Here is a 15,273-nt window from a genome sequence, read left to right on the forward strand (position 1 = left end):
TAGTAATCTGTTAAATGAGCTTACTTACCATACGATATCTGCTTATGCATGTTTTGTTTTCATTAAACCCTGGCCCAGAAAAGGAGACTAATTGGTGGATTTCCTAAAACCATCAGAAATAGCAATAAAGATAAGCATCTCCAAAAAAGCAAAACAAAGGCAAATCTACTTCCTCTCAGAGCTTTTGGGTAACCCAGTAAAATCAACCTGTCCAACGTTTTGAGCCCATTACCTTGGTGCAAATGAATGTAATGTGACAGGGAGTTAGATATGAGAAATTGAGTCAGAGATGCACAGCTTCATTTAATAGTCTGCATTTGCAAAATATGAATGACAGCATGAATATGGATGGGGACGATTGAGCGGTCCACCCACACAGAATAAAGGGCGCATCGGGGCACACCGCATAACCCATCAACTCTGCCCTGAATATGGAGAGGTTGGGCTTTGGTAAAAGACTGGTATATATGTCACGGTGGAAACCGAACTGAAGCCGCAAACAGCACCCCACCTCTCTCACTTTCCTACTCCCTCTTTACCCAACTAACCTAACCCGCCCACCTTCTTGTTTACAGATCCGCCTGAGCACCTGGGGACCAATTCCGTTGTTGACGGTGCGCGGTATAAATACCTTTAACATTTAACATATATGTATACATCCATACAATCCACCGTCTGTTCTTCAGACTTATTGGGCCTCATTAGAAGTGTGCTGGTCCAGTAACAATGGTGTTGGTAGCATGGTACCGGCACCGTTTACCGGACTGGCACATGCAGACCTTCGGTGGCGTAAACACCGTCAGCATAAAGTAACCCTCACGGTGTTACCAAACCCAGCAGTCCCATGACTCGCCGGACCTCCCTGAATTTGGCGTTATACTGGGTACATTACAAGTACCATGTACACGGAAACACTGCCAAACAAATGGCGGTAGCACTGTGAACACCATGCCTGTAATACTGCCACCGCTTTCTAGCCGTTAAACAGTGCCAGATGAGCAGCAACAAGCCCCAGGTGTGCACAATTAGGCCAGCTGCACATCATTGTCCACTGGGAACCTACAAAAGGGCCACACCAACACCAAACCCACCTCCCAACACAACCATGCTGGCAGTCAGCCTAGCAGCAATTGGGATGGGAAACCTGCAAGCAGCAGTGGAGTTAGAAGCAGCATTGAGGCAGAGGAGGATGCGTAGGCACAGGAGGCAAATGAGGAACCAATGGCCATCCCAAACATAAATGTACAGAAGATTCCATCCCGCAGGCAGCCACCAATAACCCGCATCAGGCCCTCTCCCTGGAACCTGACCCCTAGTCATATCAACACATTATATTGGCTTGACAGGGCCACAATAATATCAGTTGTCACCCTCATCCAGACCATCCACGTTTACTCCCAATATGAATGACTTGCCCTCAGAGGTGATCATCTTTGAAAAATTGGTGTTAAAAGAAATTGAACAAGTAATTTGTTACCCAAGAATGCAAACAGGACCTAATTTGAAACTACAGGAGTTCCAGCTAATACAGACATTAGCTGATGATCCCTCTATAGTAATCAAGCCTGCAGATAAGGGTGGGGGGATAGTGGTCTGGGAAGCAAGTAAATATGATCAAGAAGTCTTGCGACTTCTGTCTATCCCAGGCCACTATACTCGGATTGCTCATGACCCATCAAAATCCATCAAGGACAAGATTCTGGCACTTACAGAGGAAGGGAGCCATGCAGGGTTCCTTTCACCAAAAGAATCTGAATATGTTAATTTTTCAGAATAGCGTACGCCCCTGTTTTACATCATGCCGAAAATACATAAAAATATTGAAAACCCTCCAGATCGGCCCATAGTCTCTGGGTGTGGCTCTTTACTCGAACCAATATCTAAATATATTGATTTTTTCCTAAAACCCTTGGCGACGGCCACCCCAACCTTTCTACTGGACTCACGAGACATAATTAATCTTGTTGAACTAAGATCTTTCGATTCATCTACACAAATATTGGTCTCCCTAGATATTGAGGCGTTATATACAAATATACCTCAAGACAGAGCAATTCTTAGTTTAAGAACAATCCTAGATAGGAGACCACCCCCCCACAATGTACCTACAGAATTTCTGTGTAACGCAGCTCAATTGGTTTTGACCAATAGCTTCTTCAAATTTAAGGAAGAATTTTTTCTACAAAGCAAAGGTACAGCGATGGGGTGTACTTTTGCCCCAAACTTGGCCATAATTTTCATGTCTCTACTCAAGGAAGAAAAAATTCTGCACACTTCCAACCCGTTTAGAGAAAAAATCAAGATATATCGTCGACATATCGACGACATATTCATGATCTGGGAGGGATCTATGGAATCTTTGCTGGCGTTTGTGGAATGGCTCAATAAAGTGGACATAGACATCCATTTCACTTTTGAAAACTCCACGTCGAAAATTGCATTCTTGGATCTATCCATTTTTACTGATGGAAGTGTCCTCCATACCGAATTACACAGAAAAGCGACTGAACAAAACACAACACTAAAATATGAGAGTCAACACCCGGCAAGTCGCTTGCGTATTTTGCCTTATGGCATGTTTTTGCGACTATGTCGCAATTGTACAGACATTAACAATTTTACAAAACATGCCCTTGTTTTGGAACAAAGACTATTGGAACGGGGTTACCCCAAAAGACTCATAAAACAATCTAGAAAAAGAGCCCGTTTTGCAAATAGAGAGGCCCTATTGTTACCTAAAGTTCAACTACAGAAAAAAGAAGAACTAATATGCGTATCAACTTTTTGCCAATATAGTGAAGCCATAAAAGGCATCATATTAAAAACTGGCACATTTTAAATGCATCAGGAACTATGTTACCTAAACCTCTTTTTGCATTTAAAAATAGTAAAAATCTTAAAAAGAAGATTACACGCGCCAGTAGAAGCAATCACAAACCTACGATGATACGGGATCTAAATCAAAAGCCGGTCATCGGGCATTATCCATGTACCACCTGTGTGGCTTGTAGATTTTCTAAAAAAAAACTTTGTTCTTCATGCAACAAAAACAATGGGACCTTCGCACCTTCACGACATGCAAAAGTAAAAATGTCATTTATGCAATCCGGTGCCCATGTCAAAAAATGTACATTGGCAAGACGACCCGGGAAGTGAGTACACGGATCAATGAGCATCGCTCGAAAATAAAAACTCGTAACCTTAATGCCCCAATGGTGATTCATTATGTTGAGAGGGGCCACAAAGTAGATCAAATGGAATGGTTTTGTGTGGAAAAGGTTTTTGGTAATAATTCCACTCAAATCCTAAAAAACCTAGCTGTAACGCTCACCTGATTCCCGTAGAGGCGCCGGTCTTGACTGGGCGTATACCGTATCTTCAAAGGTGACGTGTAACACACGGCTGGCTCTTTGGGCTGGACCTCTGTGCACTGTATGTTTGACTCGAAGGGTAAGATGTCTGCAGATAGAAAATATGGGATTACTGAACTGGGTTATTGAATGTCTCTCTCTTCTTCCCTTTCTCTTCTCCTGTAGAACCCCAAACGTTAACGCTCTCACCTTAGGTAAGTGAACGCCGTGCTCTCCATCTGCCTCGGGGCAGGGTGCTGTAACCAGTTTCTTCACTGGATAAGGGGAGCAGGCCTCTTGACTTCAGAGGACTGCTGTCCGTCGTTTACTGCACGAACGGTAAGTTTCGAGTAATTCTAATGTCTTTAAAGTCTTTGGTAATGATGTCTCTTGTTTTGCAGGGTTCCGGCGATGGTGGATGACGGGCTGAAGTGAGTTGAAGATGGAGCCCGTGTGATGAATAGAAGCGCCTGGAAGCACGTAAGTAAGCGCTTGTTGCCTGCTTCACGATGCGCTCTAACTGTCTTTTTATTTTGCAGGTACAAGTTCGGAGCGGCTGCAGGGTGCCGGAATACCCACTGGGTTAGATGTGGAAAGGAGTAATGGCATGTGAGTATTAAAGTTCCCCAATGTCTTTAAACGCACCTTGTTTTGTCTTTCAGATGCGGGATGCAGCGCCGAAGGCCTCCGGAGCGTGCGAAGAGTTGGTAAGCTTTTGTCTTTCAGATGCCGGAATGCAGTGTGAAGACCTCCGGAGCGCACGAAGAGTAGGTAAGCCTTTGTCTTTCAGAATGCAGCGCGAGGCGTTGGTGACAGCCGATGGCCCAGGTAAGTGAAGAGCTGTCACTGAAGACCGTAATGCTAACCTTTTCTTTCTTGTCTTTATAGGTGTTGCTGAAGACTGGATTCAGGATGGTAAGCCTTTTTCCTTAGGCCCAGGATCAGATGCAGAAGACACGATGAGCGTTCTGCTGCAGAGGATGCAGAATAACGCAAAGCAAGATTCATCCATCGGGTGTGGTTTAAATAGCCTCCTGTAGTGCTTAGGTGTCTCCTTCCACAGCCACGCCTAGGTAAGAAAATAGTTCCTGCTTTCCAGAAGAGTTCCAGTGTTCTGAACCTAGGGAGTGGCTCCTGTCCGACCCAACAGGAAAAGTAGTTCCAAACAGAAGAGGATCAGAGGCTCAACTGGCAGGCAAGTAAGCAGCATGGTCTGCTTCTGGTAAGTCCACCCAAGCATTATGAGCCCGGCTCTTCCAGCGCTGGGACTGGGCATATTTATGAGCCTGGTGCCACTGGCGCCAGGACTGGGTCCAAAAGGTCCCAATTGGGACTGGTTGGCACTCGGAACCTGGGTTATGAATCTGCTTCCAAGGGAGTTTGGAAAACCCTGACCTTTTGGAAGCAGAGATCATGACACTAGCCTACAAAGAAGAATTATGGATCTTCAATTTAAAAACATTGACCCAGGGGTTAAATACTTTGGAACCCTGGCATGTAGGTACATAGTATTCCTTGTCCAATATTCTTTTTCACTGATACATTGGGTCAGATGCCGGTACACATTAGAGCTGTGGTGTTGCTATGGTAACCTGCGTTGCTGTGAACTGCCGTTCCACCACAAGTGTGTGGACCATGTGTGCAGGCATCACGTAGGAGCGGGGATCACCCATTTGCATGTTTGTTATAAAAATGCACATTCACCTGGGTTTGGTTAATGCCTTGGTATTTTTCATCCCAAGATAAACTACTCGATTCAGTTCGAGCATCCGGCTGCCGTGGTAACGTTTGGTATTTGTGCATAAGTTACATTGCCCAATACCCACGGGTGATTGCGGTATTTGCCATCCCAAGATAAACTACGCGATTCCGTTCGAGCGGCCGGTTGCCGTGGTAACGTTTGGTGTTTACGCGTAGGTTACGTTGCGCAGTGTTCACGGGGGATTGCTGTGCGCGCTATGTGAACCAACGATCACGTGTCATTTCGGGCGGATCGGTTTTCTCATGAACGCGGCTCAATGTGAATACGTCACTCAGTATTTACGATTGTCGTATGCACGTGGTATGCGGACCAATAATCACGTGTCCCTTTAGGTCGTGCATTATCCTATCAACGCGGCGCAGGGTACTCACGTGATAGGTAGCCAGCTGCTTTTAACGTGTTGGTAAGTAGACGCAGGTTAGATGCGCGTCTCCCACCCGTCTCAACGAGTCACATATGACCGGAGCTAGTAGCGGATCCCGTGGACTTTGGTTCCCGTTCTAGCTGCGGCTACGAACTTCGTGGGACGCTATCCGCAGGTAAGTAGCTCTTTGGAGCTAGGTACAGGATAATCCATAAGGCATTTTTCCGGCCTCTGTCAAATGAAACATTTGGGTCTTTACAAGGAGGTTCTCTCTCTATTCTCTCTATATATTTTTTCATTTTAGACTAGATATCTCGGATTTTGACCAAAATCAATTTAAATGTGATTTTCCTAATTGTCAAATGATTAGACAACTTTTGCACATAATGACCTTTAGCCTGGCCATTTAGGCTTTAGTCTCCTGTGGAGCTCTATTTTTAATTCTGGGTTTTTAATTCTGGGTATTGTGTAGAGGCTTAGACCTCTTTTCCTATATGGATATTGTAAAAGGCACCCATGTACCAATTTGGTACGAATCACCTCTGTGCATTTTTGGCCAGGGTTCCTGACATATTTTCATTTGAAACCCTCACACATTGGAGCCTAAAATCCAGCCATCTGCCATGCAGGATTGTTAACCAGAACATTGCCAATTCGCATGACAGTGTTTTCTGTTTCATATTAAATGTATACAACAGATTGACTCCTGTTACAGTTGCCAAGGTTGGTTTGCAAGTTTTCCCTTCAAAAAGTCTTTTCCAAACAATTGCATGTGGGCTTTGACCTTTTTTCATTTGATGTATATTAAACCTTTCCATCACCCTTTGCCATACTTATGATCTGCACCAGCCTGGTCTAGGGACACTGATTCTTTTTGGTAGCACTCCATGCATGACGCCCTGAGTCTTAACCCCAATATATGTAGAGATTGGGCCATTTCCAGCAGGACAACAGCAGAAAATTTCATGTCTGCAATCTAGCTTCGTGAAGTCATGTATTTGCACTTTCTTTTCCGCTTCCTTTCACTTGGCCTCTCTTTTTCACTTGTTCTTAGTGTTGGATAGGGAACTGATGGGCCCATATATTTGTTTTGTTTGTAGACAACTACCCTTAATCTCCTGATGAAGACGTACCAAACCATCGTTTACACGTCGAAACCGGTTGAGAGAAACCTAGGATAAGGCCACTTATGAAGTCTCTTTTTGGCCTATCCCGATTGCTGACCACCTCTTCTAAAATCTACTGTGGTCATGCATTGTGTGTTGTTGCTGCTGACCACTTGAAAAACCCATTGTGGCTTTGCACTATGCGTTGTTTTGCACAAAAAACTTTTTGTATAACTATGAAATTGTGGATGAATTGTTATATTTGTTATATGCTTTTATCTTGTACTTATTGATGAGTGGTATGAGTTGTATGAGTATTTGGATGGATGTTGTATGGATGCGGTTAAATGTTTGAATGATTTAATAGGATGATTTTTATCAAATTGTGATGCTTTTAAAATATTCCTGCTATGTAAAATAAAAATTGCTACAGTGCAGATTAATTTGTGATTAAATTCACAGAGAAAAATGTATTGGGTACAATAAAATCCTTAATACGCTTTTTTGTAAATTGTTTCCTCTGGATTTTCTTTCTGAGATGAATTATTACGGTAATACTCCAATCTAGAGTGTGGGGTCTCCTGTGCCTTTCAGTGACAGACCCTCATCAATGAAGACATCAGCAGCATAATCAACATCCGGACTGCTATTCCACCTCTGCTGAAGGTAGTCTCGGTACCTCGGTTCCTTGCCACCAGAACTTATCAGCACACTGTTGGAGAGCTGCAGGGGCTGTCACACCCTGTTTTTCAAGGATACTCTTTCAGGTACTGGATGCGCTGCTATGCCATGTGTCAGACCACATTTCCCTACCCCTAACCCCTGCACAGGTCAGTGCCACCAAAGCAGCCTTCCATGCCCTCGCATGCCCATGCATTAGATTGCACGCATGTGGGGTTGACTGTCAGACATGCAATTGAGGCGGTCTATCACAATCAGAAGAAATTTTACCCACTCAACGTGCAGATGGTCTGTGATGCACAACAACTCTTCACGCATTGCTATGCATGTTTCCCGGGGTCACACACGACTCTATGGAATTGCGGAACTCCACATTGCCAGGGTACATGCCACGGTATGCGGGAGAAAGGACCTGGATCTTGGGTGAGTAGAACAAGCAATGCATGACCTCTGTGGAGGGGGGCAGTAGACACTCACCACAGTGTCCCTGGCTCTTGGGTGAGTAGAACAAGCAATGCGTGGCCTCTGTAGGGGGAGGCAATAGACCCTCACCAGTGTCCCTGGCTTTTTGGTGCATAGAACAAGCAATGCATGACCTCTGTGGAGGGGCAATAGACACTCGCCACAGCGTCCTTGGCTCTTGGGTGAGTAGAACAAGCAATGCATTATCTCTGTGGGTGGGGGCAATAGACACTCACCGCATTCCACCCAGTTTACCGCTGCAACAGGCAGATGCCAGTATGCCATATCACGGGAATACATACCCTGGCTAATGGAAAAAAACCCTAGCCATGTAGTGGCACACCATGCAATGCCAACATGTGGGTGCGAGTATCTCCACTGGTGAATAAATAGTAGGTACACTCATATGCACAATGGATACTCATCGTGCTGTGCGCAGTATTCTCTTCAATCATGTGGGCTGCATCTGGAAGAGACAGATCTTGCCAGCACCTTACAATGCATGAGGCCCCCAGTACATCTGAACACACCATTGTGTAAATTGTAATGAATAAGACATGTAGTTGCCTACCAGCACATCACGAATGGAGACATCAGACAAAACAGTCTCTTTAGGAATTTGTGACCCAAGTGTGCAAAATTGAAAGGTTCATCAAAGTCAATATACTAGATAGCACATTCACATCTGTGTGTTGTGCTTTGTTCTGTGCTGATCTTATGCTGAGAGTCTGTACATCCTATCATTGCCAAAAACAAACCACAAACACAAACATATCACCTTATTGTCACTCCCATGCAGGTGATGCCGGATACCCACTCACACCATGGCTCATGACACCAATCCGACGGCCACAGAACAGCCATGAGGAGGCCTACAACCGCGTACACATACAGACACGGGGCCTGACAGAGCGGACCTTCGGACTGCTGAAGGCCAGGTTCCGCTGCCTCAGCCGATCTGGCAGAGTATTGCTGTACAGCCCCATGAAAGTATGCAAAATTGTGCTGGCATGTGCCATGTTGCACAATATGTGTATATGCAGGAACATTCCACTGCCCCCGAATATGGAGCCAGCTGATGAGGATGAAGAGGATGTAGACGATGATGATGGGATGGGTGTATAACGGGCCATTGATGGACTACATGCACGGGGAGCACTTATTGACAATTACTTCTGATTAAATTCAAATGCACATGGTGCACATCAGTTTGAAACACTTACATTAAATGATTGATACACATACGGAAGAAGTTTGTCCACTTGTAATTAAAATTTGCAAACCAATGTATTAAGAAAACAACAAATGGGAACAGGTTCAATGATACAGCATGCATACACGTACCCTCCCACCTCCCCAACGTACCCACCCACCGCCCAGGCCCCAACTAGCTATTCTCACTATGGACGACCCCCACCTCCCCAACATACCCACCGACTGCCCAGGCTCCAACTAGCTATTCCCACTATGGACCACCCCACTTCCCCAACGTTTCCACCACCTCCCAGGCCCAAGACACAATATGGTGACATGTGAAACTTTGGTATCTCGGAGTACACTCTATTTCTTCCCACGCTTGGGCCCATGAATGTCACTTGGAGTTGGCCCAGACAGCCACGTGGACCTCCTCCTGGGGCTGCCTGCCTGAGAGCTTGATGGAGTGGTGCTAGTGGGGGGCATAGCGGGATTCTGTGGTGGTATGCGTCTCAGAAAGGTCTGCATGGCCATCAACATTGTTTCTGCAATGTTGGATTGCACGTTGTTGCCCTCACGGACCCTTTGGGAAATCAACAGGTTTGAGTTTGCACAACGGCCAATGGCACGTGCTAACCTGCGGACTGACTCCTCGTTGCTCTCCAGCTGCAACCATGACTCTTTGCGTTGGAGCCTGGACTCCTCCAGGTGTTGCTCCACCAGTGTGGCCAGTGTGTCCTGCCGTTGTTCGATGCGCTGCAGGCGACAGGTCAACTCCCGCAGTGATGGCATTGGGGAGTTCATTGGACTCCTGCAGTCCATTCAGCTGAATCCGCCCTGTTGATCAGGGGTGGGGGGAACCCAGGAGATTTTGTTTGTGTAATGAGATAGAGAGAGCATGAGAGTCCTAACCCAAGGGGGTTCAGAAGAAATTGTTATACACTTCAGTTGAAATAAAATAGGCTACGTGTAGGACAGGTCCATATAAGATAACACTTTAAATCCTGTGATCAGGGTATTATTAGGGGTGAAGATGAAGAGTGATCACTGAGGATTAATATGAAGAGTCGACTAGCCTGGCTGTCTATTTGTAGTAAATTAAGGTGTCGATGAGTGACAATTGAGTAAGGAAAATTGAGACAAGGTCAAGCAGACATAGTCTCTATCTAGATAAACTGTCGGTACCAACTCAGAGGTAGACTGAGATTATTGAAAAATAGAGGTTTTGAGTGGTGATTGTTGGAGAGCGCTCATATTTGTTGTTTTCATAAAAGTATTTTTGTAAACACTGGTAAGTATTGACAGTCAATTGAGACTTGTCACAATGGGAGATAGTACTCCTCTGATGCATTAATGTAAGACATTGCCAAAACACATGCCCAAGCTCAAACAGTACAGTGCAGAATAGGTGGAAGGCATGGCAGTTAAAATGTTCATGTCATGGCCACAAAGAGGATCAACGTCGAAACCAGTGTTGAAACACATGACCAAACACTTGCACGCTCCGTTCACGGGAAAGAAATTGGTGGAAAGGTTAGCTATTTTAGAACTTTGGAAAATGTATCAAGAAGAGAGAGAGGATCCACCACCTGAGGAGTGGATGCTTAACCAGTCTAAGGAGGAAGGTGTTAAGCCTTCTGCTCCCCTGGCCTTGTCTAAGGTAAAAGACGAGAGTACGGAAAATGTAGGATTGTATCCATTAAAGGAACTGAAAGCGGCGACGGGGTATAGGAATCCGATATACGAACAGCCTGCTTATAGTAGTGACGATAGTCCAGAGGAGACTAAGAGAAAAGAGGAGATCTTTAAGGTCTTACAAAACAGGCGAAGAGAGAGAATCCTTCACTCGAGAAGGAGGAGGTGCATGTGCCCCTGCGGGAAGCCTGCAGGCAGACAAGTAAGTAAGATGGTCTGATCTAGAGCAACCTAAGAAAGGATGCCAGATCCTATAGCATATCCAGAGCGCCCTAAAGGATGATCATATAGCGAGAAGAGAGAATCACCGCCATATGTAAGCAGGTTAAGGTTTTTGCCTGGAAGAAATCAATCTGGAACCATCATCCCTACAATGGATAGGCAGACGATGGGAGCCGATTGCGGATAAGGATTTACGCAATTTCCCTTATTGGAAAAAGGAGGAGCAAGACCACAGTATATTTCATGGCCACAGATGAATAAGGATAATCTAAGGTGCAAACTCCCCAGTTTAACGACAGGTGCAGGAAAATGGATTTATGAGTTAGACAAAATGACAGGATGAAATACGTTAGCAGTAGGGGATATTAAGAATCTCCTAGCAGCAGTTCGTGTGGAAAGAGCAGATGACATATGGAAGAGAGCAGGCTATTGAAGTGTGACAGCACAGAACATAGCGCACAATGGAGCGCTGTTCAATAATTATAGGGCAGATGTCTGGAGAGCTCTCAGGGCTAGTATCCTGACACATCAAACATGGGTGCAATTATGACACGTAAGATGAAAGAGGACAAGGGTCCGCTGCTTACATTCAGGACATTTAGGAACGCTGGACTCTTGAAACACGCGAGCCGTGGGGAAAAACAGTGGCAGCATTTTACCACATTTTATGTCATGGACTGCCTGAGCAGCTACAAATGCAACTCAAGAAGCAAGTGCGAATGGAAACAAAGCCATGGGCTGAAATACAGTTGACTATAGCGCATCATTGTCGGCTGTTACAGGAGAAAAATAAGAAGAAATAAGACGCTAGAAAAATTGAGGAAGCCAAGTTAGTTCAGAAGAAATTGTCAAAATATGCCATAGAAGGGGCGGTATTGACAAGCAGAGAAGGAGTAGGAGTAGAGAGGACTAGAAGTACGGCAAGCAGTTGGTACATCGCAGGCGAGTAATCAGCGCCCGATGGACCAAGGAGGGAATGGGTTTGTATCATGAGGTAGAGGCATGGGCTACAGAGGAAGGGGTGGATTTCAAAATAATCAAAGTGAGTTTCAGAACACACAGAATGAGAATCAGAATGCACAAGGAAGGTTCACCAAAGGGGGTCTAGTCATACGGGGTCCTCCTATATGTTGGACATGTAGGATGACAGGGCACATTGCGTGTGTATGTGGAAGCCAAGGGTATGTACAAAATGACCAGTTCTCAAGAGCGGGGACAGCTTATCCTCCAGCATATAATTCACAAGCTAGTGAAGGGTATGCCCAAGATCAGACAGTGTATCAGTCACAAGCGCTGCAAATGCCAAAGGCACAGCAACCACCATTGAATCCACTGCAAGGGCAGTCACAGCACTCCCCCATGCAGATACAGCAGAGTGCGAACACAGGACAATTATGGACACCTATAATAGGGGTGTACTATAGTAGGAGGAAATCCTTTCACAGGTACAGGGGTATGCATGTATCCACAATAGGACAGCTCACAGGGCGATTTGATGTGTTTAGTACTATCTTTGACACCAGACCCTCAAGAGGAACCAAGGCAAATCTTTTTCATTTCTAGTAGACACTGGTACAACTCATTCATGTATGCGAGAGGGAAAATATCAATTTTGGGAATTGCCATGAATGCTCAAGGGTTCTCTAGAGCTACGAGTCGAGTTCCTTTTACTTATGAATTTCCAATCTCTATAGGAGAGTTGTACATGTCTGTTCCATTGTTTTATTCATGACAGATACCAGTAACTATTTTGGGAAGAGACTTAATCACAAAACTTAACATGACGATTTCTTTTACTGATGAAAGTATAGTGTGCGCCACTCCTGGGATACACTATATGAATGTGGGTGTATTTATATTGGCATTTACGGGGCAAATGGCTCTGTGAGGTGTGCCTATAGAACCAGGAGTTTGCCTTTATGGGGTGAGCATTCTGTTAAAATAGCTACCTGGCTTGGTGGGAAAGACTATGAGGATAATTGATGTATTTTTATTTACACCACAGATACCTATGGATGAAGAGTGGGCACAGACCATCCCCATAGAGTGAGATGCAGCCATAGTACGAGGGGAAATAGCAATGCTCAAAGGAACAGATGATGAGGGTAGACCATGGAGTACAGTGATTGCCATTGGGGAAGGGTGTAGATTGACTGATGACACTGACAATGACATGTTTGGAGATGATCCAACAGATGATGAAGTAGTGTTCTTTATCACCATTACATATTGGATTAGAAGAGAGAAAATGCGGCCGTGCCCAGCATTTTTTGATGAAGACTCGGAGAAAGTGCAAAGTGCTTTATGGACTAGAGGCCCTTATGATGTAGCCCTATTGAAGGGAGTAGGAGAGGTTAAAATGAAGCTGAAACCAGGAGCAATTTTACCTCGAGCAAGACAATACCCATGTCTCGAGAGGCAGATGAGGGTATATTTGAGACTATTTCAGCACTGATCGAGCAAGGTATTCTGGTACCATCAAAATCATTGTGCAATACCAGGGTGTACCCAGTGAAAAAATCAAAGGGAGGGTCATGGGGATTCATTCAAGATATGAGACCAATTAACCAGATTGTAGAGGTAGAGTTTTCTTTAGTTCCTAATCCAGCAGCAATACTATGCAGCATACCATTAGAAGTGCAATATTTCATGGTGATTAATTTGAAGAATGCATTTTTCGAAACTCTGTTGCACAAGGACTCACAAGACCTGACTTAATTTACGTTCCGTCAAATCCATCTGAAACGCACTTCGTTGCTTCAAGGGTATGATGAGTCCCTATTGATCTTTAACAGAGTCCTACAGATGGATCTAGGCAATATTGATTTGAAAAGCACAGTGATACAGTACGTAGATGACATTTTGATTTGTAGCACAACAGAAGATGAGTGCAGACAAGACTTGATTCAGCTAATGACTATTCTAGCAGACAAGGGATACAAAGTAGGCAAATAGAAGTTGTAGTACTGTCAAGAAGAGGTGTTGTACATAGGCCAGTTGATCTCACATGAGGGAAAGAAGGTAAAACCTGAAAGAGCTGGAGCGATCATGAAAACTGCAAAACCGCACACGGTGAAACAGATGCAACAATTTTTGGGATTATGTGAGAGCATGGGTGTTTGACTATCGTTCATACACAAGCCTCTTTTTGCAGGCTTTAATGAAAACACAGGTGAATAAGGAAAAAATAGAATGGACTGAGGAAATGGAAGGAGGGTTTGAAGAATTGAAGAAAGCAATTTGTACAGCTCCTGTTTTAGGAATTGCCAATTATGTGGAGGAGTTTTTCTTGTTTTCACATACAAATGGGACAGTTATGACAGCAGTGCTTATACAGAGGACTACATTAGGGTACACACCTCTGGCATATTACAGTGGGATTTTAGACCCAGTTATGAAAGGGCATTTTCCTTGTGAACAGTCATTGGCAGCAGCCGCGCTCGATATTGAGAAATCTACAAGTATCGTAACGGGTTGTTCTATGACGCTTTTTGTGGAACATGCTTTTGTTTACCATTTTGGAGAAACCCAAGGGTACATTGTCATCTCAAAGAGCTTCTGTATATGAAGTAATAATATCAAATCTAGCGATTATACTTGTCAGATGTAAAATAGTGAACCCTGTCACCTTTGTAGCTGAGCCAGTGGCAGAAGGCAAGCATGTGCATGACGGCACACATTAAATTCAATATCATATCATATAGAGTTTTATGATGATATACCACGCGTAAAAGAGAACGCATTGTCAGGAGGGGAAATTCTCTTTATTGATGGTTCTTTGAAAATTGATGAAACAAGTGAAGAAAGGCATTCTGAGGCAGCTGTAGTGAGGCATAAAGCAAATAGTGAATTTGAGGTTTTAGCAAGTGCAAGACTACATCTCACTTTTCAGCGCAAGTGGCAGAATTGGTAGCACTTATTGTCACGCTCGAGAAACATGAAGTGGAGGAAGTGATACAGTAACTCCGTCTATGTGATGACAACAGTACACGCAGGGCTAGAGCGTTGGAAAAGGAGGGGCTACCTCAGAGTGGACGGCATTCCAGTGCAGCACGCATCGTTATTGGACAGGCTTATTAAGGCACTACGACTTCACACAAGTTTTCTCCTGCTTATCACCCGCAAGCGAACAAGATATGTGAGAGACTCAACAGCCTTCTTAAGGAAAGGGTCCCCAAGCTTAAGTTGACGCTAAAAAGGGACGACTGTATTGCCTACCCCTAGCTTTATATGCCCTAAGGAATCAGCCCGGGTCAGACCACCACCTCACACCCCACGAGCTGGTGAAAGGAAGACAAATGAGAATGCCTTTAACTCCTCCATCGAGGAGTAGAAGTGATGCCCAGAGTACAGCAAAAATGTCAGGAAATTAATTAAGTAAATATTTGACATGTATGACTGCTAGGATCTCTGTCATTTCAGATCAACTCAAGCATC

This window comes from Ambystoma mexicanum, chromosome 9 (assembly GCF_040938575.1).
Source record: "Ambystoma mexicanum isolate Mex_15411 chromosome 9, UKY_AmexF1_1, whole genome shotgun sequence".
NCBI lineage: Eukaryota > Metazoa > Chordata > Amphibia > Caudata > Ambystomatidae > Ambystoma > Ambystoma mexicanum.